At 42.8% G+C, this 25692-nt stretch overlaps 1 long non-coding RNA gene across 2 annotated transcripts in view; it reads right to left on the bottom strand.

The window, feature by feature from the left end:
* Positions 1-25692, bottom strand: part of LOC142829875 (uncharacterized) — a 59701-nt gene that overhangs the window by 12088 nt on the left and 21921 nt on the right. Inside the window, exons 2-4 of one of the 2 annotated variants that reach the window (XR_012904756.2) lie at positions 5934-6042; positions 5143-5221; positions 3869-4395 (exon numbers count right to left, since the gene is read on the bottom strand). This is a non-coding gene — a long non-coding RNA (uncharacterized LOC142829875). Of the gene's footprint in view, positions 1-3868; positions 4396-5142; positions 5222-5933; positions 6043-25692 lie in introns of those variants that run through there. The other variant, XR_016349797.1, reaches the window with a different exon arrangement.

Consider the following 25692-nt stretch of genomic DNA (forward strand, 5'->3'; position numbering starts at 1 on the left):
AAAGCAGAGCAAAGCCGCGGAGCACCGCGGGCAGCGGACAGCCCAGTCGCGTCTGGGCTGTCCGCTGCCCGTGTGTTCCGCCGCTTTGCTCCCCGTCCCCCTGGTCTGTAGACCAGGGGGACGGGGAGCAAAGCAGAGCAAAGCCATGGAGCCCGAGGGCAGCAGGACAGTCACGGCGCGTCTGGGCTGTCCTGCTGCCCCCGTGCTCCGTGGCTTTGCTCCGGACACCTGTGGTACAGCAGCTGGGGCGCTGCCAGTTGGTCCCATAGCGCCGCTCTGGGCGCTACTGGACCAACCGGGCAGCACCCCAGCTGTTCTGCCCCAGGCGTCCTGATTCAGCCACTGCTGGTCAGATTCAGCAGCGGCTGAATCAGGACGCCTGGGGCAGAGCAGCTTGGGTGCTCTGGGTTGGTCCAGTAGCGCCGAGGAGCGGCGGCGCTACTGGACCAACCCAGCAGCACCCCAGCTGCTCTGCCCCAGACGTCCCCAAGTCAGCCGCTGCTGAAACTGACCAGTTGCTGGCTACAGGAAGCCCCTGCCCCGGGCTTCCTGGAATCAGCCGCTGATCAGTTTCAGCAGCAGCTGACTTGGGGATGCCTGGGGTTCTTAAGTTGAATCTGTATGTAAGTCAGAACTGGCGTCCAGATTCAGCCGCTGTTGAAACTGATCAGTTTCAGCAGCGGCTGAATCTGGACTCCAGTTCCGACTTACATACAGATTCAACTTAAGAACAAACCTACAGTCCCTATCTTGTACGTAACCCCGGGGACTGCCTGTACTCCAGTGTCTCAAAATAGTGTTACAGTGTAGATGTGCCTCCAGAGAGACTGAGCAAACCAATCCATTAGTTCAGATGAAGGCTCGTACTTTAATTCAATGCAATAGTACTAAGATCATTTATAGTAAAAGTAAGAATAAATGTATTAATGAACTAAATTTTAACATTATAACAAGCAACAGAAGAGAGGTATGGTTACAAACAAAACATCCTTTCTAGGGCCTAAAGCTTAATTCTAGCAGGTTACAATATTTGCCTAAGCAGCTTTCTTACTTACACCAAGTTACCAGCATCTCTAGTCCTCCACCCTAGGAGATTCAACTTTCACAGGTTCAGAGGGCGCTGTACCCTATGTCTCCTATGTGCTGAATAACACAGGGCTGGGTTGGTTTGTTTATATTTTGCTCCTTTCATAGTACCCAAAATCCATTGTCTAAAGAGACTAAAGGGCTCCTGGGATGCAGACACAGTTCTCCAACATATGTACTAAGTTGTCTCCTCCACCATTTGTAAGTTTGATGACTTTGTTTACCTTACACATGAATGTACTTTCATCACCCTGTGCCTGTAAACAAGCCAGTCAGAGGTAAATCTATACTTCTTGTCAGACTGGGTGTATGCCCTGCCTCCCAAACATATTTTAAATAACTTACTTCCAAAAGTGTATTAGAGGTAGTACATGTGTCAGATCTGATAGGAACTATTCTGGATCCTCTGTCATTTGGCATTGAGGGGCTTTTAGAGTCATACGTGTTAAGCTTATTGAAGGAAGAACCCTATGAACTGCTCAAAAGCAACCTTTTATTGTAAAACAGGAAGGTTTTGTTCCATTTATGGAGGCAGTGTTGCTGAAGCATTTTAGTGGAATGACAGTGAACAAAGGAAGACCTTTGTATGCAGTGTGAGAGCAGTGACACAGAGAAATAGTTCAGTGTTTGGTGTACAGTGCTGGCATGTGGCAAAATAGCTTTCCAATTTGTTAACAGAAAGGGCAGCATAAAGCAGTGATATCCCAACAGAGGAGCAAATCTTCTGTGTGCTTCTATTAATCAAGTATTCTTACTGTCTAAGAAAAAAGACAACATAATTGCTAACATTTGGCATGTTTTGTTTTGTTTTTAATCCAACTTTCTTCTACATTAAACTCTGTCCCTCAACATGATTACTAGGCCATAACATGACAATAGTTCACCAGCAATGATGAAAATGTAATTGCTTTGTAGATAAGAAGTAAAGAACAGTTTAGCCTACTTGATAAAAAGCAAAATGTACCTGCAGTATGTCACCACTACCCCATTTACTCACCATTAGTATGTTTACCCTACTTAAGTTTCCTGAGCAATTTCAATTGCACATATTATTTTCAATTTATTAAATTAATACATAGCTTAAGGAATATATGTTTTTCCTTTTTTTCAGTGAAGAGCTATGAGTAGGCAATATTTCACAGTACAATGACTGCATATGTGGAAGTGATAGTCAACTTGCTGTTTTCATTGGATTCACATTAGGGAAAATGGGAGATGCCCCTCTTATTATGATTAGAAAATGATTGCTCTTTGGCTGGTCCTGTACTTTGAATACATTATTTTTGGATGTGCTGAAACTACTAAATCTTCCATCTCTTATGGCTGAATGTAAAACATGATGTGAGCATATACATACCAAAATGAGAGAGACTAGAAAAAATAGTTGTGCAGGAAGTTTAAAATAATGTGGGAGTCATTTCTTTACCATAAATGATACTTTTTATAACTCTTATTTCATGAGTTGGCAATTACAATATATAAAGGATCTAAAATAACACAAGTGAAATAGTAATAGATATATTTGTGAAGGAAATATGTTGAAGTCTGGGTGGTTATAAGAAATATTTTTATTTCTTAGAACTACTTGACGACTGATTTTCTTTTCTGCAGTTCTCTCTACAGGCCTCTACTTCTTTCTTGACTTCTATTACTTACCTCCCTTCCCTTCTCTTGACAATTCTCAGTTCCTTCCCCAAAGATGATCTCACCATACAAATCCTTTGCAGGTTTTAGTACTTCTATGAGAATGTGGCTGTCCACTGCCCAGTCCTCCAATTCTTTCATTTTTTTCCTCTCTCCTGTTAAAGATGTGTCCTGTGGTCTACATTTGTTTCTCATGTACTTTTTGGTTTGAGCTTTTCCATATGCGAGAATTGTGTGTAGAGATGCCAGAGTCTTGGAAAGAGACCATTGAGCCTCACAGTACATGTTTAAATTATACATTACCGGGAATCTGAACATAAGGGGATCAGTGGACTACTTGGGCTTTGCTGAGAATTCTTTAGGGTTGGTAATTAATATTACAATAATCTGAATCTTTAGAAATTTGTTTATGGAATTTGCTAGTCACAGTTTGAGAGGCATATTTCAGTCTGTCAAAATACTTATATATACTCAGGCTACGTCTAGGCCTCACTTGTAAATCGGAAGATACGCAATTGCATAACTTTTTCTGATTTACTTTTAAAAGAGGCTATTCCAAAATATAGCACTTCTACACGGCACCAAATTTTGGAAAAAAATGGTTTTTCAAGACATCCCTTATTCCTCACAGAATGAGGTTTACAGGGATGTGTGAGGGGACTCACTCACCACCACAGCACCACCAGCCGTCTGTCCTAGGAATTAGCTCCTTCTGGCCGGCTGGGTGCCTTCCCTCGGGTGATGTCTCCCCTCTTCCCTCCAGGCCACGGCATTCCTCTTCAGGACACTGCCCTCCAGCAGTGCCCACGTCAGTCTCTGAGGCACTTCTGGGGGTTGTTGTTTCTTCAGTGGGCCATGCTTCAGGCCCTGCTCCAGGCTGGGGTTTGCCCTTAAAGGGCCAGTGCAGGGCAAGCGACCTGTCACAGGATGGTGAAAGAGCGCATCCTCTTATTTGAAAATTTTTCTGAAAAAGCGAACACGTTCTTTGGACGCTGCGTTGCTTTTCCGGGATACCACTGGTATCCTGAAAAAGCAATGCAGTCTGGATGTAGCCTCAGTCGGCACATACATTCCATTTTTAAAGGAAACGATGAAAACACCCAAAGTGCATGATGAAGAACTACTGTTTTATTGAATTGTGAACATATTAGTTCATAAATGGCAAAAGCAAAAATGCTTCTTTCAGTTTTATTTACTATGTATGTAATTCAGATGATGTGAATTTAAACCTCAGCAGCAAATTCATAATTGCACTGTGATGGGGGGAAATGAAAGAGAGGCAAGTCTACAGAAAAAAAGAGTGCTTCCCTTGCAATAAAAAAGTATATATTCTTCAATGATTCAAGTCAGGATAAAAAAAAAAAGAAAAGTTATAATTAAGCACATGCGTATGTTTGGAGGACGGGGGAATTGTGCAGGCACATGTATTTTTAATAATTAAAAACTATATTAAAATATTAAGATTACAAAGATAAGCCTTCAGGAGTTCAGAAATCAGGAGTTCAGAAAAAGATAGCACTAAGGTTGCCAACGTCACCTTCACTTAGCTCCATTTCACATATGCATTATGATTATCTCGCCCAATATCACATCTTGTCCCTTCTGCTGGTGGATATCAGCTTGTTTGAGGAGGGGTTGTTCTTGTTGTTTGTTATTGTTTTGCTCCTTCAAAATGAAATTATGGTTTTTATTCAAATGAATATTTTTGCAGCATCTACCCAAACGTAATTGTAGTACAAGTACATTATGCAGTAAGCAAGATCAATATTCAAGGGTAGGAAGATGCTTAATTGCAGGTTTTGGGTGCACAGACTGTCAAAAATGCCAAGAATGTTGCAAATTTTACTGCTTCTCCAATATATAAACGGACTATAGCAAATTTCCAATGTGCACATAGCATAATGTTAAGTTGTTGAATGACACAGGTCAGGAGGAAAAAATATAGTTGCCTTTCATTGAAGTGGAAAGGTAATCAATTTTCACTATGTCATTTTCATATCCTTGGACCTTACTGTTTAAAGGGAGACATATACAATTCTGAAATGCTCTTGGTGAAGAAGTACATGCTGCTAAGTATTTGCTAGTTTTGTTGTTCCATCTTCCATATTCCAGAAAGGGGGTATCAGAGGATAACCTTGTTGTGGCGGCTCTGCTGCAGTAAGCATGTTTTTTAGTTCCCCTACTAATGTTAATTTGCCTAGGGTGGCACAGGCCTGACTAGCCAGCATACCCAAATTGCCTGTTTCTGGGAGTGTAGGGTATCAGTGCAGGCTTTTGTGCTATGAGCTGCACATGAAACATGACTTAAAAACTGGATCCTAGAACAGACACCCCACCCCCATTGAATGATGGGCTCACAATTTTTGGAACTTTGTATATAAAGTAGATTTGCTGTTTGAAACAAAAACTCACCATCAAAACCATTGATGTCCTATCTCTTGTCACATGAATTGAACCAACACAATATTTCCATGGTAGGATTCTGTGAAGCCTGTTGGAGCAGCACAAGCAAGATGGTTATTAATTGCTATCATTATCTGTGGTAAGGCCTGTGCTGAGGATGGCAGCTGTGTCAGCGAGGAATATTTGTAAACCCGTGATAAAATGATCTCCCATCTCTGAACATACTGGGCTCATCTACATTGGCCCCTTTTCCGGAAGGGGCATGGTAATTTTTGAAATCGCAATAGGGAAATGCGCGGGGGATTTAAATATCCCCCGCGGCATTTAAATAAAAATGTCCGCCGCTTTTTTCCGGCTTTTAGAAAAGCCGGAAAAGAGCGTCTACACTGGCCCCGATCCTCCGGAAAAAAAGCCCTTTTCCGGAGGATCTTATTCCTACTTTGAAAAAATTACCATGCCCCTTCCGGAAAAGGGGCCAATGTAGACGTAGCCATCGTGATCACAAGATTTCATCATAGGCATCCTTCTTTACGCATCCACTAATCTCACCAATAAAAATGACAAGGAACAATATGCATGAGCCATGTGTGACATCAGCAGAGTGTCTGCTCACCACATTATCTTTGTGCTATGCAATGCCAATGGCATGCTAGGACCTGATGCTAGAACAGTTTAATCAGAAATCATTGGGCATTTCCTTGTGGATGCAACTATGAACAATAATGGAGAACAACTGTTCAAGCTTTGTTCTATAATTGGGTTCCATGTGTGTAATACTGATTTCCAATGAAAGAACTTACATGTATGGACTTAGTATTTTCATATCCAATAGGTGGAGAAGCTGCATACGCTACAATGGGGTGTTGAAAATGGTGATACTGGCCACAGGTTCCTTGTTGCCGTGATGAACTGAAATTGAAGACAACTCAAATGAAACATTCTATTTGTCATTTAGATTTACAGAAACCGATTGATGCTGACATCAAACTAGAACACCAGGCTGAAATCTGCAGATGATTTGATGTGCCAACCCTTACAGATGAAAAACCTGAAAGAAAATCAATAATTTGTGAGATTGTTTCCAGGCATCTGTTAGGGATGCTGCCAGCAAAGTGCCGGGGAAAAGATGCCAAAGTCCCAAACTCAATGGACCAAGCAACAGAACTTGGACATCATAAAAAATGATGTGTGGCTTCTTTAAACAGGAACCACCAAGAATTCTGATGGCCCAATGGATTGCATAATAAAGCCTTAAAGAAGGATTATGAGATGTTTTGGACATATAAAACTTAATCATCCAGAAACTCCTATAAAGAAGTAAACATATTAAAAGCCAGTTTATGGAAAAAATCTTTGGTTTGCCAAAGAGGGATGTGGCAACATAGGGTGCATCTATACAGCAGAACTTAACTTGAAATAAGCTATGCAAATTGAGCTAAATCAATTGTGTAGCTTATTTCAAAATAGCTTGTTTTGAATTTGGGAGCATCTACACTGCACTTATTTCGAAATAGAGAACTCTTCCTCTGACTTCCCTTACAGCATGTACAATGAGGGTTACAAGAGTTGGAGTAAGAAGTCCTCCAGCTTGACGGTATTTCAACATTATGTCGAAATAATAACTGCCTACTGTGTAGACACGGACCATGGTATTTTGAAATAACACGAGTTATTTCAGAATAATGGTGCTGTGTAGACATAGCCATACTGAATAGGGAAACAAAATGTTCTTGCCATATACTCAGATGCTTTCAGGAGCTTCTTAACTGACTTTTCAGAGCCGCAGCTCCAGATACAACGATTCTACTGACCACACCACATAACAGAGGATGTCACTGTTGGAGGTTTGAAGCGCAACCCATAAAGTCAAGAATGGCCATGCAGCTAGTATTTGTGGTATGGATGCTAAGCTATACTCATCCAATCTTGAAATAGATGACTCATTATCAACCAAGTATGGCTTCATGGGAAATCATCCAATGATTGGTGAGATAGGATTAGTCTCCCATTTTGGAAAGGGAAAGGAAATGTTCTGGTTTGCCTCTTTTCCTTCCACTGCAAGGAAGGACTGGCTCTTGGGTATCTACTCAAACTAAGATGTATTATCTATGAAGCAGCAGTCACATCTGGCTCTTGTATGGCTTGGAAATTTGGGCCACAACAGAAATGCAAAGGCACCAGCTTTATGCTTTTGACATAACGTGTTGAAGGCATAAGATGGTTTCATCATGTTACAAATGAGGTCTGGCTTTGGACTAATCATCTTCCAGTATCTTCCCAAATAATCAGTGCTGGTTCAGGTGGGTTGGCCATCTGTTCCCTATGCTATACTCCATACCAGCCTGCTAGCCAGTTTTGTGCATTCAATATAATATCAGGTGGTGGGAGAAGGCTGTTGGGATATGTAAAATGAATACAGGTCTGGGATGGTGGTGAGGATTTCAGACACAGCTGGCATTATGCTTGGACATGCTCTTCCCCTTCATTTTTGTAGCCTAGGAAACCAGATAAGTATGGAGTTGCTCTATTTTGTTATGTCTCTTGCTTACCCCCATTGGTTCTGAATAACCTATCTTCAGGGTCAAATTCTTTGAAATCTCTGTAACCTGTTAGTTTGTAGTATAGGAATGTGTTGATTTAATTAGAAATTCTGTAAATAGTAATTAGGGGCGGGTACAATTGTATTCATTATTTGCTTATTAATATTTATTTTATGGCAGTTAATATTACTAAATAAGACATTAGGAAAAGTAGTGATAAACATGTGAATTAACATACTAAAATATATAAAAGGGTTTAATCAGCACCAGGTTGTTGCCACTTGGACTTTGTGTTGAATATCCAAGATAAACATGTGTAGGCAATAAAGCAGTTCCTTTTACCCCATCTGCTCCTGGGTTGCCTGTTTCTTCTCTAACAAAGACCTCACCGACACTAGAAGGATGTCATGACTTCTAACCTCTCTCATCTCAGCCTTCATACAACGCAAGCCAGAACATTCCAGAGAGCCTGGTCTCCTGTCATGCAGGTCGTTCAACATGTGCACTCTACCCTCCATTAGTAGGAAAATTACTGAATGAATTAATAGCCCAGAAAACCAAGAATGATCATGTTATGCTGTTGCCTTTTAAAATGACATCACTGCACATTAAGCAGTGGTGTACATTGTCAGACTTGCCAGAAAAAAGTGAGACACCTTTTTAAGGACTAGAGAGTAGCTTCAGACCAAGTATAAAAAGCCTTCTTATCTAGACTAAATAGAGCAGCAGGAACTACAGCACAGCAAACTTTGCTCTCTCATGGTAACAGACTGGTGAGAACATAGAGGATTGAGGGAGGAGGCCTTCCCTTCTAGCCTATAGTGGCAGAAGGAAATGTTTATAGCAAAAAGGGGAGGAAAGGGAGTTTTAAACTCAGTACCATGCGGGCATAGCAGACCAGTGATCTCTTCTAGCTCAGAGTGGATAGGGTGGGGCTCAAAGAGTAATGGAAGATTGGAATAGTGAGATCCTTGCTATACGGGCCAGGGGCTGGCAGATTCCAGTGTGCTCTGTCTTCCAAAAAGACTCTGCTCTATGGGGAAGTAACAAGAATGCTGGGAAAGCGAATAATCTCAGTGCTGAGTTAGCTGCATTTGGGGGTATAGGAGAATTAATTCAGGTAGTTTTGGCAGTCACTTCTGCTGTTGTTCCCACAACACTATAAGGCTTACTAAGTGTGATGGGTCAGATAGAGCCAGAACATTTGAACAAATGGGGTATGTCTACACTACATGGCAGCTGTGTTGATCTCTGATGAGGAACATGTTTACAAAATATTTCGTTGCCATTTTAAACTGCCTTTTCTCTCTGTAGAGTGCAAGTCAAGAAGGTAGCACAGAGCCTCCTTGACCTATTCATAACTGAACCCTTCCTTGTTACCTTTCTCTTATGCACTCCTGGAGTCTGTTGCACACAGAACAGCTGTTTCTCCCCATTTGTTACATCATTATTTCAAGTATCTGTCTTTGAACAGATGTTCTTGTACATAAAAAACTAGAGGAAGTAAAATACACAAACAGACTGCTGGTTCTCGAATATAGGCGGAAACAAATGCTACACAATTACGGTTAATCTCTTGGGGGGGGGGAGGGAGAAGAGAATTATTTAGAATCAGGAGGCCAGATTTACCAGTATACTTGAGCCAATTAGCATCAGTGTAGGGGTGTGAAGCAGCCCTAAATTTGTCTCATCCCAGCCTCACTTCCAACAGTCAGATTTAGGGACACTTAGAGCAAGAATCCGTGTCCCTCCCCATCTTGGCTAATAGCCATTGAAGGACCTATGAGCCATGAACTATTGTTTTAATCCATTTATACTTTTGGCCTTCGCAGCATTCCCTGGCAATTAGTTTCTTAGGCAGACTATGTATTGCGTGAGGAAATACTTCCTTTTGCTTGTTTTAAACATGCCACCTATTAATTTCATTGCCCCTGGTTCTTGTAATATGGAGAGAAGGTAAATAACACCTCCTTATTCACTTTCTCCACACTGTTCATGATGTCATAGCTCTCTCCTTCCACCACCATAATCTCTTTTTTAAGTAAAAAGTCCTACTTTCTTTAATCTCTACTCATTAGGAAACTGTTCCATACCCTTAATCACTTCTGTTGCCCTTTTCCCTATTTTTTCAATTCTGATCTCCGGGGCAACCAGAAAAAGCACTCACTTGATAGAGACAGAGACAGAGACAGAGACAGAGAGAGAACATGATGATATTTTTTCTTATTATCTATCCTTTTCCTAATTCTTCTTAACATTGTTGGGTTTTTTTGACTGCTGCTGCATACTGAGCAGATGTTTTCAGAGAATTGTCTACAATGACTCCATGATCTTTTTCTTGAGTGATAAAAGCTAATTTAGATCCCATCATTTTTGCATGCATAATTGGGTTTATGTTTTCCAATTCACATTATTTTGTATTAATCAACATTGAATTTTATCTGTCACTTTCTTAGCCAGTTTTGTGAGATCCCTGGGTAACTCTAAGTAAGCATTGGTCTTATCTAATAGGGATGTTAAAATGCAATTACTTCCCTAATCGAATAGTCAATAGATTTTCTATCAACAATTCAATTAGTTGACAATGGTAAGCAATTGTAGCACTCAGTTTGGCTCACTCGATTCACAGCAAAACCTTCCCAGATGTGGCTCTGTATTGTAAAGCCCAGGGAAGCCAGCATATGAAATTGCTCACATAGCCCCTGCTCTGGGGGGTCTCTTTTCATTCATCAGACACCACACACACACAGCTGCAGCTCTGCATTGTGAACCAGGAAAGCCAGCACGCAAAGTCAACCCCTGCTCCCAGGGCCAGTCCTAACCAACTGGTGTCCCCGGGCGACCACCCAGCTCACCCATAGGGTTGCCAAATGGTTTCCAAAAAAATACCTGTCAAGCAAAAAAAAAAAAATAACAAAAAAACCAACCAACCAACCAACCCTCCGAGGAAAATTTGTCTAGCAAAATTCGGTCACAGCTTGCCCCCAACACCAGCTCTGTCGGCAGCCCCGGGAGACCACCTGGCTCGCCCATTCTTAAGACTAGTTCTGCTTCTCCACATGTCTCTTTTCATTCATCAGACCTCACATACAAGGCCCATGGTAGTAACTTCATGCATCAGCTTCCCTAGTTTACAATGCAGAGCCACAGCTGGGGGGAAGCGACTAGTCAATAGCGCTAATTGATAAGCTCTTGCTTATCGGTTAGTGGCCTAGACACTAACATCCCTATTATCTATCTGAACTAATTTTGTATTATCTGCAAATTTTGCCATCTCACTGTTTACTCCTTTTTTCAAGATCATTTCTGAGTATGCTGAACAGCACTGGTTGCAATAGAGGGAATTGAGGGTGATCGAATAGTCACTCACAATTATGGTTACACTGGGATGGCTGACCCAAAAGGAGCTCACCTGCTCAGTTTTACTAAAAGTAAAATTTGAGAGGCAACTATATAATCTGTTTTTTTTTTATAGGGAGGTATTTTGCCTTGGAGGATCCTGTTACTTAACCTCTCTCTTGTAAGCAAACTAATCATTTATTCTTACCCTTTGTTTCTTGTCTTTTAACCAGTTACTGATGCACAAGAGGACTTTCACTCTTATCCCATGATAGCCTTTTGACAAGGTTTCTCACCAAAGGCTTTTAAGCAAAAGAGGCATTCTGAAAGTCCAAGTAAATTATCTCCACTGGATCCCCTTGATCTCACTGAAAAAATTCCTATTGGAAAAAGTTATATTGACTACTCCCTAATATATCGTATTCAGCTAAGTTCCTGATAATTCTGTTCTTTATAACAGTTTCAACCAGATTGCTGATAGTGTACAGGCTTACAGGCCTGTAATTGCTAGGACAACATCTGGAACCTTTAAAAAATTGGTGTCACATTAGCTATCCTTCAATAATTTAGAACAGAGGATTACATACCACAACTTCATTTTTTAATTTTGAGAATTCTTGGATGAATACATAGTCCTAATGACTTATTGCTTTTTAATTAATCAAACTTCTTCTATTGATGCCTTAGTTTGGGACAGTGCCTCAGATTTGTCACTTAAAATCAAAGGTATGTCTGTGGGAATTTCCCTCGCATTTTCTATAGTGAAAAATCAAATCAAATACAGGCAGTCCCCGGGTTACGTACAAGATAGGGACTGTAGGTTTGTTCTTAAGTTGAATCTGTATGTAAGTCGGAACTGGCGTCCAGATTCAGCCGCTGCTGAAACTGACCGCCAGTTCTGACTTACATACAGAATCAACTTAAGAACCCCAAGCGTCCCCAAGTCAGCTGCTGCTGAAACTGATCAGCAGCTGATTCCAGGAAGCCCAGGGCAGAGCAACTCTGCCTCGGGCTTCCTGTAGTCAGCGCTGGTCAGTTTCAGCAGCGGCTAAATCAGGACGCCTGGGGCAGAGCAGCTGGGGTGCTGCTGGGTTGCTCCAGTAGCGCCGCTCCTCGGCACTACTGGACCAACCCATCAACACCCCATCTGCTCTGCCCCAGGCGTCCTGATTCAGCCGCTGCTGAAACTGACCAGCAGCGGCTGAATCAGGACCAGAGTAGCTGGGGTGCTGCTGGGTTGGACCAGTAGCACCCAGAGCGGCACTGCGGGACCAACCGGCAGCACCCCAGCTGCTCTGCCACAGGCGTCCGGAGAAAAGCCTAGTCTGCTGGGGGGGGGGAGCGTACTAGCTGCGCCCCCCCACCCCCAGCAGACCAGGAAGACACGGGCGGCGGACCGAGACGCACCGCAGTCCTGCCGCCTGGGTCCTCCGCGGCTTTGCTCCCAGTCTCCCTGGTCTGCTGGAGACCAGCAGGCCAGGGAGACAGGGAGCAAAGCCTCTGAGGACGCCGGCAGCGGGACAGCCGCCGGGCGTCTGGGCTGTCCCGCTGCCGGCTTCCCCCACGGCTTTGCAAAGCCTCGGGGAAGCCGGGAGCGGAGCAGCCCATGCGCGCCTGGGGTGCCCCGCTGTCCGAGCCCCCCCACGGCTTTGCAAAGCCTCAGGGAAGCCGGCAGCGGGACAGCCCAGGCGCGCCTGGGTGCCCCGCTGCCCGAGTCCCCCCCCCCCCGGCTTTGCAAAGCCTCGGGGAAGCCAGCAGCGGAGCAGTCCAGGCGTGCCTGGGCTGCCTCGCTGCCCGAGACCCCCCCCGTGGCTTGCCCGCAGTCCGTGTACTCTGGGGCAGCCCCGTTCATAACTGCCTGTATTCATTTAGCTTCTCCACAACAGCCTAAACTTCCTTCAGCTTTCTTCTAGTTCCTAGTGTTTGTCTGGTAGCCTCACTGATAGTTTGTCAGGCTTCCTGCTTTTGATGCAAATAAAGTTGGTTTTGCTATTAATTTGTGTCTTTTGCTAATTGCTCTTCAAATTCTTTTTAGGGGGCCTAATTATACAGCAATCTTCTGGTTTTGCTTAGGTGGAGTCTATTATTCCAATATAGTCTCCTCTTGTCAAATCCTTGTATCCTTCTTTCAGCTGAGAAAACAGGACCTGTTTTGGGAGGCAATGGTCTGGTATCTGAACAATGTGACCGGTCCAACGAAGTTGCTAATGGATGATCATTGTTTCAATGCTGGTGGCCTTTGCCTCTTCCAGAACACTGATTTTAGTGCACCTGTCTTCCCATTTGATCTTCAAGATCTTGCAGAGGCAATGTTGGTGATACCTCTCAAGGACTTTCAAGTGATGTCTGTAGGTTGTTCAAGTGTCAGACCATAGAATACTGTTGGGAGAATATAGCTTGATAGATAAGAATTTTTGTGTCTGTTCAAATGTCATGATCTTCAAAAACCGTTTGCCATTAATGAGCAAAGACTGCACTAGCACAGCTCAGACGGAGCAAAGGCTGCACTGGCACAGCTCAGACGGAGCAAAGGCTGCACTGGCACAGCTCAGATGATGCTGGGTTTCTACATCAATATCTGTCTTGAACGAAAGATAACTTCCAAGGCAGAGAAACTGATCAACATTCTCCAGTGCCTCTCCATTGATTTTAATAGATAGGGCATATGGTACCTCATTTGGAGAGGGCTGATGGAGCACTTTCATCTTCTTGATGTTGAGGGTGAGACCAATACTGGCATAAGCATCAGCAAATACATTCTGGATAGTTTGAAGATCTCTCAGAGTGGGCAAAAACTGCATTGTCATCAGCATACTGAAGATCCACAATAGATATGGTAGAAATCTTACTCTTAGCTTTCAGCCTGCTAAGCCGAAACAGCTTTCCATCCATTCTGTAGATTATTTCAACACCAGCTGGGAGCTTCCCATCACTTAGGTAGAAAATGACAGCAATAAAGACTGCGAACATCATTGGGGTGATGATACAGCCCTGTTAGACTCCTTTGGCGAACTGTCTGAGAAGTTTGTCCAATATACATAGCAGACGAACTTCTCAGACACTTCACCAAAGAATCAATGCACACAAAATAGACATTAGACAGTTTCACAAAGAAAAACAGTTTCTTGCCATTTCAACCAGAATAGGCATTGTCTCAATGACCTGCTTACCTGCCTCCTGCTTCAAAGAGATTTTAACACAAGACTTCAAATAGAAGACTCTGAACTGTCATTCATGCTTAAATTTGACACTTTTCGAATGGGCCTTAACAAAGATGCTAATTATCTTACCCATTACAAAGATAGCTTCCCCAATTATCACCTCTAATATCATTAGCTCATAGACATTAACCTTTCTCCCCCACCCCGTTCTAAAATCTGATTTGTCTATTTTATATGTGTTCACTTTTTTGATTGTATCCCTGTGGTATATATGGTCCTGCCAATTTTCTTCCACAATTTGATCAGAGGAAGTGGGTCTGGCCCATGAAAGCTCATCACCTAATAAACCATCCTGTTAGTCTTTAAAGTACTGCATAGTCCTGTGAAGCGTCCTGGTTTCCTTTGAATCTAAAAATCGAACCACACAACGTATTTATCTATAATGAAAGCCATACTGGTAGATCTGTGTCTGATCAAAAGCAAAGATGCGGTTGCTGCTCATTGTATCTTTCAGGAATCAAATGCATTCTGGATCTGATCAACAGGAGAACATCCCATGATGTATTTTGCCATTTCTAATTCTGTCCTAGACCATGAAGCCCAGAGGCACGCTCATAAGAAAAAAGTGAAAATGGTTAAATGAATTCTTGAGATTCAGGAAAGCTTCAACTGTAGATTGGTTTTCTTTTTATCTGACCCATTTCATCTATCCCTAATCCACAGCAAAGATCACATAAGTGTAGCAGGATTTAATGTTGACAGTTCCTTGGTAGATACAGCTTACTGATTTAATCAAGAAAGTCATTCAGAGTTTCAGATGGTCGAGACATTGAATCAGTAATTTGACAACATATTAAGTACAAATAAATCCTCCAATTGCCAGCTGTATGGCATAGGGTGGATTACACGCAACTAATGACAGAGCCTTTCTGCAGAAGAAAACACTTAGGAGGTATTTTTATTCTGGATAGAATAAACATCCTCATTCAAATCTCTAAGGAAAGGGGTAGGGTACATGTGTAAAATGATATAGATGTGGATTCAGGAAGATACACTCTGTGACAAAGACTGGTGAAGGTGACTTGTTGGAGAGATCTTTAGGTGTACAGGAGCACCACAAGGCAAATACATAAATTAATCAACAGAACAATTTGCAATAAACCACAGATTAAATTTGAGCCTGCTGTTAAAATCATTGAACTTGTTAGTCATCGGCTAGAAATATTTTAGTTTCAAGTTTCCACTCTAAAGCAGATGTTATCACATTCTACTGTGTATTTGTTCCATACTTGAAGAGTGTTCACCCTTTTTCAAGGTTGTTTAGTCCCACATATTGTATAAACAACTATGTGCAGCAGTTTCCTAAATATTTTTTCCCTATTAACTGTCTGAAGTTTCATACAGACAAAAGATCCTCATGATAGTAGGCCTCTTTCTCTGTAAGTCACAGTGGCCTACAATATTTTGAGAAGTTTTCTTTAATCCAATTTGATTTTTTTGCACAATCAGGGGCCCAGTGCCCACAGGGAACTTGATTCATTTATTAGAACAATGCAGTTTAAGTTGTACTGACAAGTTCAAACAACAGCTTTTCTATTGCCAACCATGAGAGTAGAACCTTTTGACCTAGATTTATTTTTTGCTTGTCATTTCCTGCCTATTACAAAAAGGATATTCAGTCACACATTATTTTAAGCCAAGCCATCCAATTGAATAGCTTTTAAAAACTACCCTTTCAGTGAGGCAATTCATGTATTAAAGGGGTATAGGAGACCAATACTAGTCTTATTGTAGTACATTATGCCACACAATACTAGTCTTACTGTAGTACATTATGCCACAGTGTACCTCTGCACGTCATGTTTGGATGTACCAAAGTGGCTTCATCTTTCTGAGACGAAGATGAAAACGTTTTGATTTGTTTAATAGATTAACAAATGCTGAAAAAAGCATGTTGCTCCTTTTAAAATTAGACAAAAGGGGAAAAAAACAGTGGAAGGATGCTAAGAGAGTAGTAACATGGTCAAAGTGAGAGGCAAAGAGAATGATCTTTGCAACAGCATTGTGAATGCAAAGGCCAGAGAAAAGATGATAAAAGCCTCGATGAGAGTTTAGCTGTGTGGATGGGAAGGGTAGGATGACTTTTGCAGATATAAATTAGAAATAATTTATAAGATTTAGACATAACCTGGATGAGAAGGCCTATAGAGAGATATGAATTGAAGGCAACCCCTAAATTACAGGGCTGAATGGAAAGCAGGATGACAAAAACCTCAGATTCACCACAGAAAGTTTCAAGGTATGCTCCTTGCCCCCCAAATACTGAGTTCCTTTGATCTGGGAAGCATTTACTGCTACAGGCAGAGCTGTCCTGTCACAGTCCCTGTTGGTGGCATGGTGAACGTGCTATCTTTGTGAAATTCTGAAAAAGGTTTGATACTTCAATTCCCTTAAGAAAACCTTTATAAATATATTAGATTTACCCAGTGTTACTTGGGTAATTCAGAGTAAAGGGCTGAGAGTGTGTGGGGTGCAGGAGTCAGGGAAGGAGACAGCAGTGTAGGTGGCAGGAGGTGAGGGCAACCAGTGGCTGCTCCTTGGGGCCAGACAGGGTGGTGGGGCGATGTTACCTGGCTGCCAGCTACTCCCCAGGGCAGGCCAGAGTGTCAGGGGCCATGCTGCCTGGTCAGCGGCTGCTCCACAGCCCCGTGGCTGGCAGGAGAGTGGGGGCACGCTTGATTGCTGATCTCCTGTGGTCATTCTGGAGTATTACTGTTCCTGCTACCATAGCCCTCCCTTTCCAATTGATAAGAAACAATCACATTCTATACACATTCCATTGTCCTGGCATAACCAACCTCTGACCTTGCTTTAAGTTATGATAAAAGAAAGCTGCATACCAAATTTGGTGGTCCTAGCTCTTGTCGTTTAGGAGGAGTTTTTGAACAAACAGACTCACAGATAGACAGATAGATGCACACGCACTCTCAAATATATAGTATATACCGTAGATACCAGCAGGGGATGGAATGGAACAGATTTGCAACAAATGTTTAATGTGCTCCAGACTGTTGACATGTTGGATCAGAGGAGACCACGCTTTCCCCCATTTCTGCCAGAGTTTGCTGACCCAGTTTGGTCACATGATACAGCCAAGCCTCCATCCTGCATGGCATCTGCCAGAGAGGCAAGAGCCATAGCTCAGAGTTTCAGGAAGGGACTACTGCTTTCCAGAAGAGGAGACTGATGGGGGGGGGGGGGAGGAGTCAGAACTCAAGAAGTGCTGGGGGCAGCCAAAGTTTTAAAACTGTGCCCCCTGCATTATCAGTAGGTCTGGGTTGTCTGATTTGGATGCCAAATGAGAAGCTGTTAGCATTAATGCATGAATATAATGGAAGGGAACTGATGCACATTTAGGAGATTTATAAGAAAGGGGATCCCAATAAAGATACACAGTCAGGCAGCTAGCACTAATGTTGGCTTGGTTCTGTACTCTGGGTGGGTGAACATATTTTACCTAATTTAGTACTCTCTTGAGCCTCCTGGGTTTTAAATTGGGCTGCACATGTAAACTCTTTCAGCTATGCTTAACAAAATGCTGGCTTCCTTCCTAGTTAAAAACTCCAGTTTTTCAAGATTAGAAGCACTTCCTCCTCCTCCTTCATGGTTTGGAAATAAGGATGGAAATAATGCTTAATAGGTTGGAAATAACTGCTGCCTCAAGAGTTTTCAACTATGTTGGCTGTCAAGTGGTTGGGGCCACTGTGTTGAAAAAGGCTACAGGAAGAAATGGAGAAAAATAGAAGACAAAATACAGAAAGGGCCTTTACAATTCACATACAACCTCTATAAAAGCAGCCAACAGAAAAGAAACAGCTTCTATTCAACTCAAAGGCCCCATAAAAGATGAAATTTAAACTAGGAGCTGTGTCAAATGAGCAGAGGTGAGAAGTACTTTGTATTAGAAAACACTTTCTGAAAAAGATCAGAGAAAGGAGAAAAATACATATATTAAATCCAAAACTCAGAGTAAAAGGAAATAACTGAAAAAAGTTATAAGGGCTATGAAAACACTTTTCCTCACACACATGAACACACCTACCTGCCTGGTACAAAAATTTTCAATAAAAAGATTATGGAGGATATGTAAAATAGTTCTAGAAAAATTAAAAAAGCCTTTTGAAAATACAGAGAGAATCTCATAAGATATCATTTCCATCACCCTTAGTTATAGCGGAAGATAATGCTTCTGCTTACAATGGCCTGCCAATCAGTGCTTCGATAGACAGAGTCTGTTAAGTGATAGATTGCATTAGTAGTGGCCCCACAATGCCAAAGAAGCAAAAGGCAGTAGCTGTGCTGTCTTGCAGCTCTCCATGCAACTGTTACCTCATAGCACAATAGAAAAGTGCTACCATGAGATATTAAGAGTTTTAGGCATCCACCTAGATCTGCGAATCAATGTCTTTGAAATGGGGCATTCAGCTTCATTTGGTGGGAAATGACATACTGTGCCAGCTGATGTACCTCTCCCCTAAATTGCTGCTCAGCTATGGCATAAAGCTACTGCTAACAAGTTATGCCATGGATCTAACACTAGATCCATGTGGTTGTGGTTACATATGAGTGAATTGGACTATCTATTCTACTCTTCCTGCCACATGGCTATGCAAAGTTAGAGGCTTACTCAAATAGTAACAGCCCCCCTTTTTGCCATCAGAGTATCTTCTCTTCAGTAAGTTGCCACATGTGACAGATGCTCAGAAACTCACTACTTTGTACACTCAGACATCAGGGGGAAAAAATCAGTCATTGGTTAGAAAAGTGGTTGGCTGAGGTGGCGAGAGGAAAGGTAACATGTTCTAGTAGAAGTAATTATGCTACATCTCATGAAAAACAACATTAGTGTTCTGAAAAAAAAAACAATTTTGTTCACAAGGAAACAACAAATAGGTCCATAAGCCCTAAATATCAGCTTGCACATAATTTGTTCATGGTTGGCACTTTTTAAGAACACAATCCAATACCGCGCCCCTCTCCCTTTTTTGCCTATGAAGTTAATTGAGGTAGTGTAGTGCGGCACTGTAGTAAACGTCCAAGGGACCTGGATACAAGCAGTAGCAGAATACTACATATTTTTTCTTAGTTATCTTCAATATTTGCATATCAGAGCCATCCCTTTAGGCAGGAAAATATATTTTTGATTGGACTGCCATACAAACAAATATATATTACCGGGAAGAGACTTCTTAAAATTCACTCATTAAATCTAGAATACAAACAAAAGCAATGGGAAGGATTCTCTCTTCCAATCTGGCCCCCTCTTGCACTGCTCTGGCAGCAGTTGGCTAAATCTCTTCCACCCAAAATTTCCCCCAGAATGGGACAATCCTGACATGTGACATGGGCTGATGCTACAGGCTGGGTAATACTCCAAAGCCAGTGGGTAGTAGCTTTGGAGGGCTATTACCCACTGGTGCAATTCAAAGAAATTGTGAGGCTACTCTAAACTAGGCTGAAACCAAATCATTGCAGTCCTGGCCCGAATGTAATGGGGTTGCAACTCATTCCTTTCTGCACCTCATGTTACCTATTAGGGAATGATTACAGCACAGAATCTGTTCCAAAATCTCCATTAGAGAGAACACAGTAACAATTCTGCATATGAAATTAAACACAAAATGCTATCTTCCTCACAACTGATCCTTCTGTAGCCAGGGACACTTCTCTATATTCAAAAGTACAGTTAGAATATTGCATCTCCTTACAGCTGCATAGCAACAACACATTTCAAGTGACAGGAATATTGTAGTACACAGTTTAATTTCTCCCTTTTGGAATATAGGAATGGCAGTGATAGGAACAGATGTACACATTTAGCTAGATGCATTAATATGAAATGTGTACCACACATTACATTGGTATCTGGAAAACAAAGATTAGAAAAGAAATCAAGATGGTATTTATAATATCTAATTATCAAATTATTCCCTCCACCTATCAAACAGAATTCAAATACAGTAAAACTCCATTAGTCCGGCATCCAATGCTCCGGGACTCCTGATGGTCCGGCACCATCAGGAACCCGGAAGTGCTGGGGCAGCCGGACAGGCTTCCCCCATTCAGCTGCTGCTGAAACTGACCAGCAGCTGAATCGGGGAAGCTGGGAGCAGAGCAGCTGGGGTGCTGCTGGGTTGGTCTCGTAGCGCTGCCCCTCGGGGCTGCAGGACCAACCCAGCAGCACCCCAGCTGCTCTTGGGGACGCCTGGGGCAGAGCAGCTGGGTTGCTGCTGGGTTGGTCCCGCAGCGCCGAAGGGCGGTGCTACGGGACCAACCCGGCAACACCCCAGCTGCTTTGCCCCAGGCCACGTTATTCAGCCGCTGCGGAAACTGACCAGCAGTGTCAGTTTCACCAGCAGGCTGAATCCGGACGCCTGGGACAGAGCAGCTGGGGTGCTGCGGGGTTGGTCTCGTAGCACCGCCCTTCGGCGCTGCGGGACCAACCAGGCAGGACCCCAGCTGCTCTGCCCCAGGGGTCCCCAAGTCAGCCGCTGCTGAAACAGATCAGGGGCTGATTCCAGGAAGCACTGGGCAGAGCAGCTCTGCCCCAGGCTTCCTGGAATCAGCCCCTGATCTGTTTCAGCAGCAGCTGAATCAGGGGCCCCTGGAGCAGAGAAGCTGGGGTCCTGCCGGGTTGGTTGGTCCTGCAGCGCTGTCCTTTGGCGCTGCCGGACCAACCCGGCAGCACTCCAGCTGCTCTGTCCCAGGCATCCCCAAGAGCAGCTGGAGTGCTGCTGGGTTAGTGCCGTAGCGCCGCCCCTCGGCACTGCGGGACCAACCCGGCAGCACCCCAGCTGCTCTATTGCAGGCATCCCCGATTCAGCTGCTGCTGAAACTGACCAGCAGCGGCTGAATCAGGGACGCCTGGGGCAGAGCGGGACTATCGTAAGGGGGGGGCTATGAGAGGTCTGGGGTGGCATCCCCTCCCACCCCACTCCAGACCCCTCATAGCCCTCCCTTCTGATAGTCTGGCATATCTGATAATCCAGCACCCCCTGGGTCCTAAAGGTGCCGGATTATCGGAAGTTTACTGTAATAGCGATGTACCAAATAAGGAAATTGCTTTTCTTTTTTTACATTAAGGTGGCCAGAACCAGAAACATACATGCATTCATTTCATACAGTATTCAGATTGGAATTATTTTTATGCGTAAACCAGGTTCTCTTTTGCAAATCTTAAAGTACTTCACTTGGGCTTCAGATTCCTAAATATTCCGAATATCTTTTGCCTTATGCAGCTAGAACATATGACCTTTCCTTGGTAGACATATTTATAAATAAAGTTATTTTTCATTACTATAATTTTGATTAAATTGCTCTGGAATGATTTTGATCACACAAAGCAAGCGAGGTGTATATTTAGGGAATTATTATTTGTTAGACTTTTGAAACCTGACCTACTGGTATTTCTTTCAACTCGAGTGTGGGTTTTGGGGATTTTTTAAGAACTGAGAATAAAAGAACACCCACCTATTTCACTGTAAAAATACAGAACTTGTTTTCTTCTTTTCACAGAGGACTAAATATGGCTTTCTAGTCTGTCATTGTATTGAACGTGTGGCATTGGTTACTGCTATCTGCTCCCTCAATTTCATTCTCTTCTCTATTGCCTCTCTAATCACAGCAGGGAGTCACTTTTTCTGCTTCAACTGACTGTCTCTCTCTCATGCTTCTGAACACCTCCTTCCAGTCCTGTTAATCATTTCATCTCTTTAAATCACACCTAAATCGTCCCTTCATAGTAGTATATCTTTAAGCATTTTTGGATTTTACACAGTTAAGGATACTACTGTATATTTGCTAATCATGTTCAGTCATATAGAAGATACAGAAGGAAGTCCCTGTTTCAAAGATGTTTCAGCCTGAGTCTGCCCCACGAAAGCTTGTCACCTAATAAGCTATCTTGATAGTCTTTAAAGTGCTACATGACTGCTTTTTTTGTTTTAAATTGCTTCTGCTTGCCTATTGGCAGATACAAACATATATTTAGCTGATTAATGGACTAATACTCTCCCACTAGTAACTGAATACAATGCATATATATCATTCAATTACTCCAGCCACAATTTCAGCTACAAACCTCTTGATAGGGTCATGGTACAGCACCAGGTGATGACACTGGAAATTCTTCTTGTAGACTTAGAGTACGTCTAGTTTGGTTGGTTTTTCTGGTATCCCAAAAAACTCTGCCGTGTCCAGGGAACACATTTGCTCTTCCACTTTTTTTGCAGAAGAGCAAATACAGGCAGTCCCCGGGTTACATGGATCCGACTTACATCGGATCCCTACTTACAAACGGGGTGAGGCAACCCCACACTAGCTGCTTCCCCCCAGCAGACCAGGGAGACGCGAAGCTAGCCCCCCTCCCCCCCCGGCCCCAGGAGACCAGGGAGACGCGGAGCGGCTTTTCTCAGCAGACACCTCAGCTTGAGAATAAAGGACTGAGGGAAGTGAGGTGTGGGAGAATAAAACTGAGCTCTGGAGAAATGTTTGGCTAGAGTTTCCCCTACAATATGTACCAGTTCCAACTTACATACAAATTCAACTTAAGAACAAACCTACAGTACCTATCTTGTACGTAACCCGGGGACTGCCTGTATGCTCTTTCGGGGAACTCTGTATAGCTCATTCTATGAGGAATAAGGGCTCCTCCAAAAGAAGGGACTTTTCTGCCATTTGGCCCAGTCTAGACGGGACCAAATGGTGGAAAAGCCTCTTATGGAAAAGCAATCGGAAAAAGCTACACAAATTGCGAAGTGCAATTTACATCGCTTTTTCTGAAAAACAGTGATAGTGTAGACCTAGCCTTATTCAGAGCACACCAATGTCATTAGGAATCTTTCCATGTGTTTTGACTCAGACGAGCTAGTAGTTGTAGTGCTAAATTTTTTTGACTGCCACCCACCAGTTGCACGTACCACATTTAGTCTGTATCATTCTCCATCAACAGATTATCCAATTATCCTGGGGGGCTCTTAAAAGGATTTTTGCTTTAGACCCTAAATCATGAAACATTTGAGAGACTGAAATGTAGTTAATATATAGATACTCAAACTGTAGAGAGAGATTGTGTCATACGTTCTCAAATAACTGTGGATCAGCAACTTGTACAGCAAACAGGAGAAGATCAAGAATGAACTTTCAAAACTGAATACCCTCATTATAAAACAACCATCCGCACTAACTTCCATGTGGGCTGGACTTCCCAAAAACAAGACAAGCCATTTACAATGCACGCTTTACTTCCCTACATATAAAAAAGGACAATTAATCTAAACTCCTGCATGCCATGGGTGGTGATAAGAGTGGTACAATCAGCTCACTCAGCAACACTGTTAATCTATCCAACCACACACTTAGCCCACCAGAAGAAGCTGTCCTATCTCGGGGACTCCTTCTTCCCTGCCACCCCCATGCATGATACAGTTTTGCAGTGATTTCAAAGTTTACGTTCCCTATCTCAGATTCAAGGAACACTACTGAACATTGCACTGATCCACAGGATTCCTTCTACCAACATTACAAGAAGAAGAATTCTGTGTGGAATCCTCCTCATAGTCAAAACGACAGTCTGGACTTCTATACAGAGTGCTTCTGTGGATGTGCCCAGACTGAAATTGTGAACAAACAACATCATGTACCCATTAACTTCAGCCATACAGAAAATAATGTTATCCTCAGCTTCAAAATCAACTCTAACATCATAATCAACGAAGCTGACAAAGGAGGTGCTGTAGTCATCATGAACAGGTCAGATTACAAATAAAAGGCTGCTAGGCAACTGTCCTCTGATCCCACTGAAGAACACCAAAAGAAAGTACAGCACCTGCTCAAGAAACTCCCTGCAATAGTACGGGGCCAAATCTATACAGACACACTCCTAGTGCCATGACCAGGGGTATTCTATTAGCCACAATCCATTACCTGGAAATCCTGACTACCCCATTATGTCAGGCATTGGCACACTTACAATAGGATCGTCTGGCTATGTGGACTCTTTCCTCAGACCCTACACTATTAGCACTCCTAACTATCGTTGAGACACCACTGACTTCCTGACGAAACAATGGTGCATCAATTAACTTCCTGAAATTACCATCCTAGCAACCATGGATGTAGACGCTCTCTACACCAATATTTCACACAAGAATGGACTGCTAGCCATCAGGAACAGTATCCCTGAACATCTGGTGCCTGAGCTTTGTGACTGTCCTTACAACCATTTCCGATTTGGGAACAATTTATACCTTCAAGTGAGCAACAGTGCTATGGGTACTCACAATATGCCAATGTTTGTATGACTGACCTACAAAAATGCTTCCTCAGCCCCTAGCACTTCTTCTCTACTTGTGCCACACTGTTGAAATTCCAGTAGAATTCTTCAGGGGCCTCTTTCCTGTGGGTCTATATGATCAATTTCCACCCCACCGTCAACTTTAGCCTGGACCAGTCCACATAAGAGAGCCAGTAGAAATAAATGATGGTCACATAAACATCACACTATATCGGAAACTTACCACTGTTCTTACCTACATGCCTGTAGCTTCTATCCAAGACACATCACATGATGTATTGTCTACATCAAGCCCTAAGATACAACCACATCTGCTCCAATCCTTCAGACAGAGACTGATACCTACAAGACCTTTATTGAGCATTCTTAAAACTAAAATACCCACGTGGGGAAGTGGAAAAAACAGACTGACAGAGTCAAATGAGTAACCAGAAGTCACTTACTACAGGACAAGTCCAACACTGGTTATCACCTAAAGCCCACAGCTAAAACACCTCCAGCACATCATAGACAATCTACACCCTGTCTTGGAAAATAATCCCTAACTCTCACAGATCTTGGGAGAAAGGACAGTCCTTGCATATGGGTAGTCCCCAACCTGAAGCAAATACTAGCAGCTACACAGAAACACTAACCCAGGAACCTAGTCTTTAACAAACGTTGTTGCCAACTCTGGCTGCATATCTATACAAGCGATGCCATTGCAGGACCTAACCATATAAACTATACCACCAGGGACTCATCCACCTGCACCCATCAACCAATGTGATATATACCATTATGTGCCAGCAATGCCTCTCTGCCATGTATTTTAAACACTGGAATAAACTGCCTAGGAAGGTTGTGGAATCTCCATCCCTAGAGATATTTAAGAGCAGTTTGGACAGACATCTATCAGGGATGATCTAGACGGTGCTTCATCCTGCCATGAGGGGAAGGGACTGAAATTGATGATCTGTCAAGGTCCCTTCCAGTGCTAATATTCTATGATTGGTCAAACCAGACAGTCTCTGCACTAAAGGATAAATGGACACAAATCAGACTTCAAGAAAGGTAACAGACAAAAACCAGTAGGGGAACACACTAACCTCCCTGGACATTCAGTAATTGATTTAAAAGTAGACATCCTTCTTAAAAAAAAAAAAAACTTCAAAATCAGACTACA

The sequence above is a fragment of the Pelodiscus sinensis genome, chromosome 6 (assembly GCF_052426305.1).
Source record: "Pelodiscus sinensis isolate ZL-2025 chromosome 6, ASM5242630v1, whole genome shotgun sequence".
NCBI lineage: Eukaryota > Metazoa > Chordata > Testudines > Trionychidae > Pelodiscus > Pelodiscus sinensis.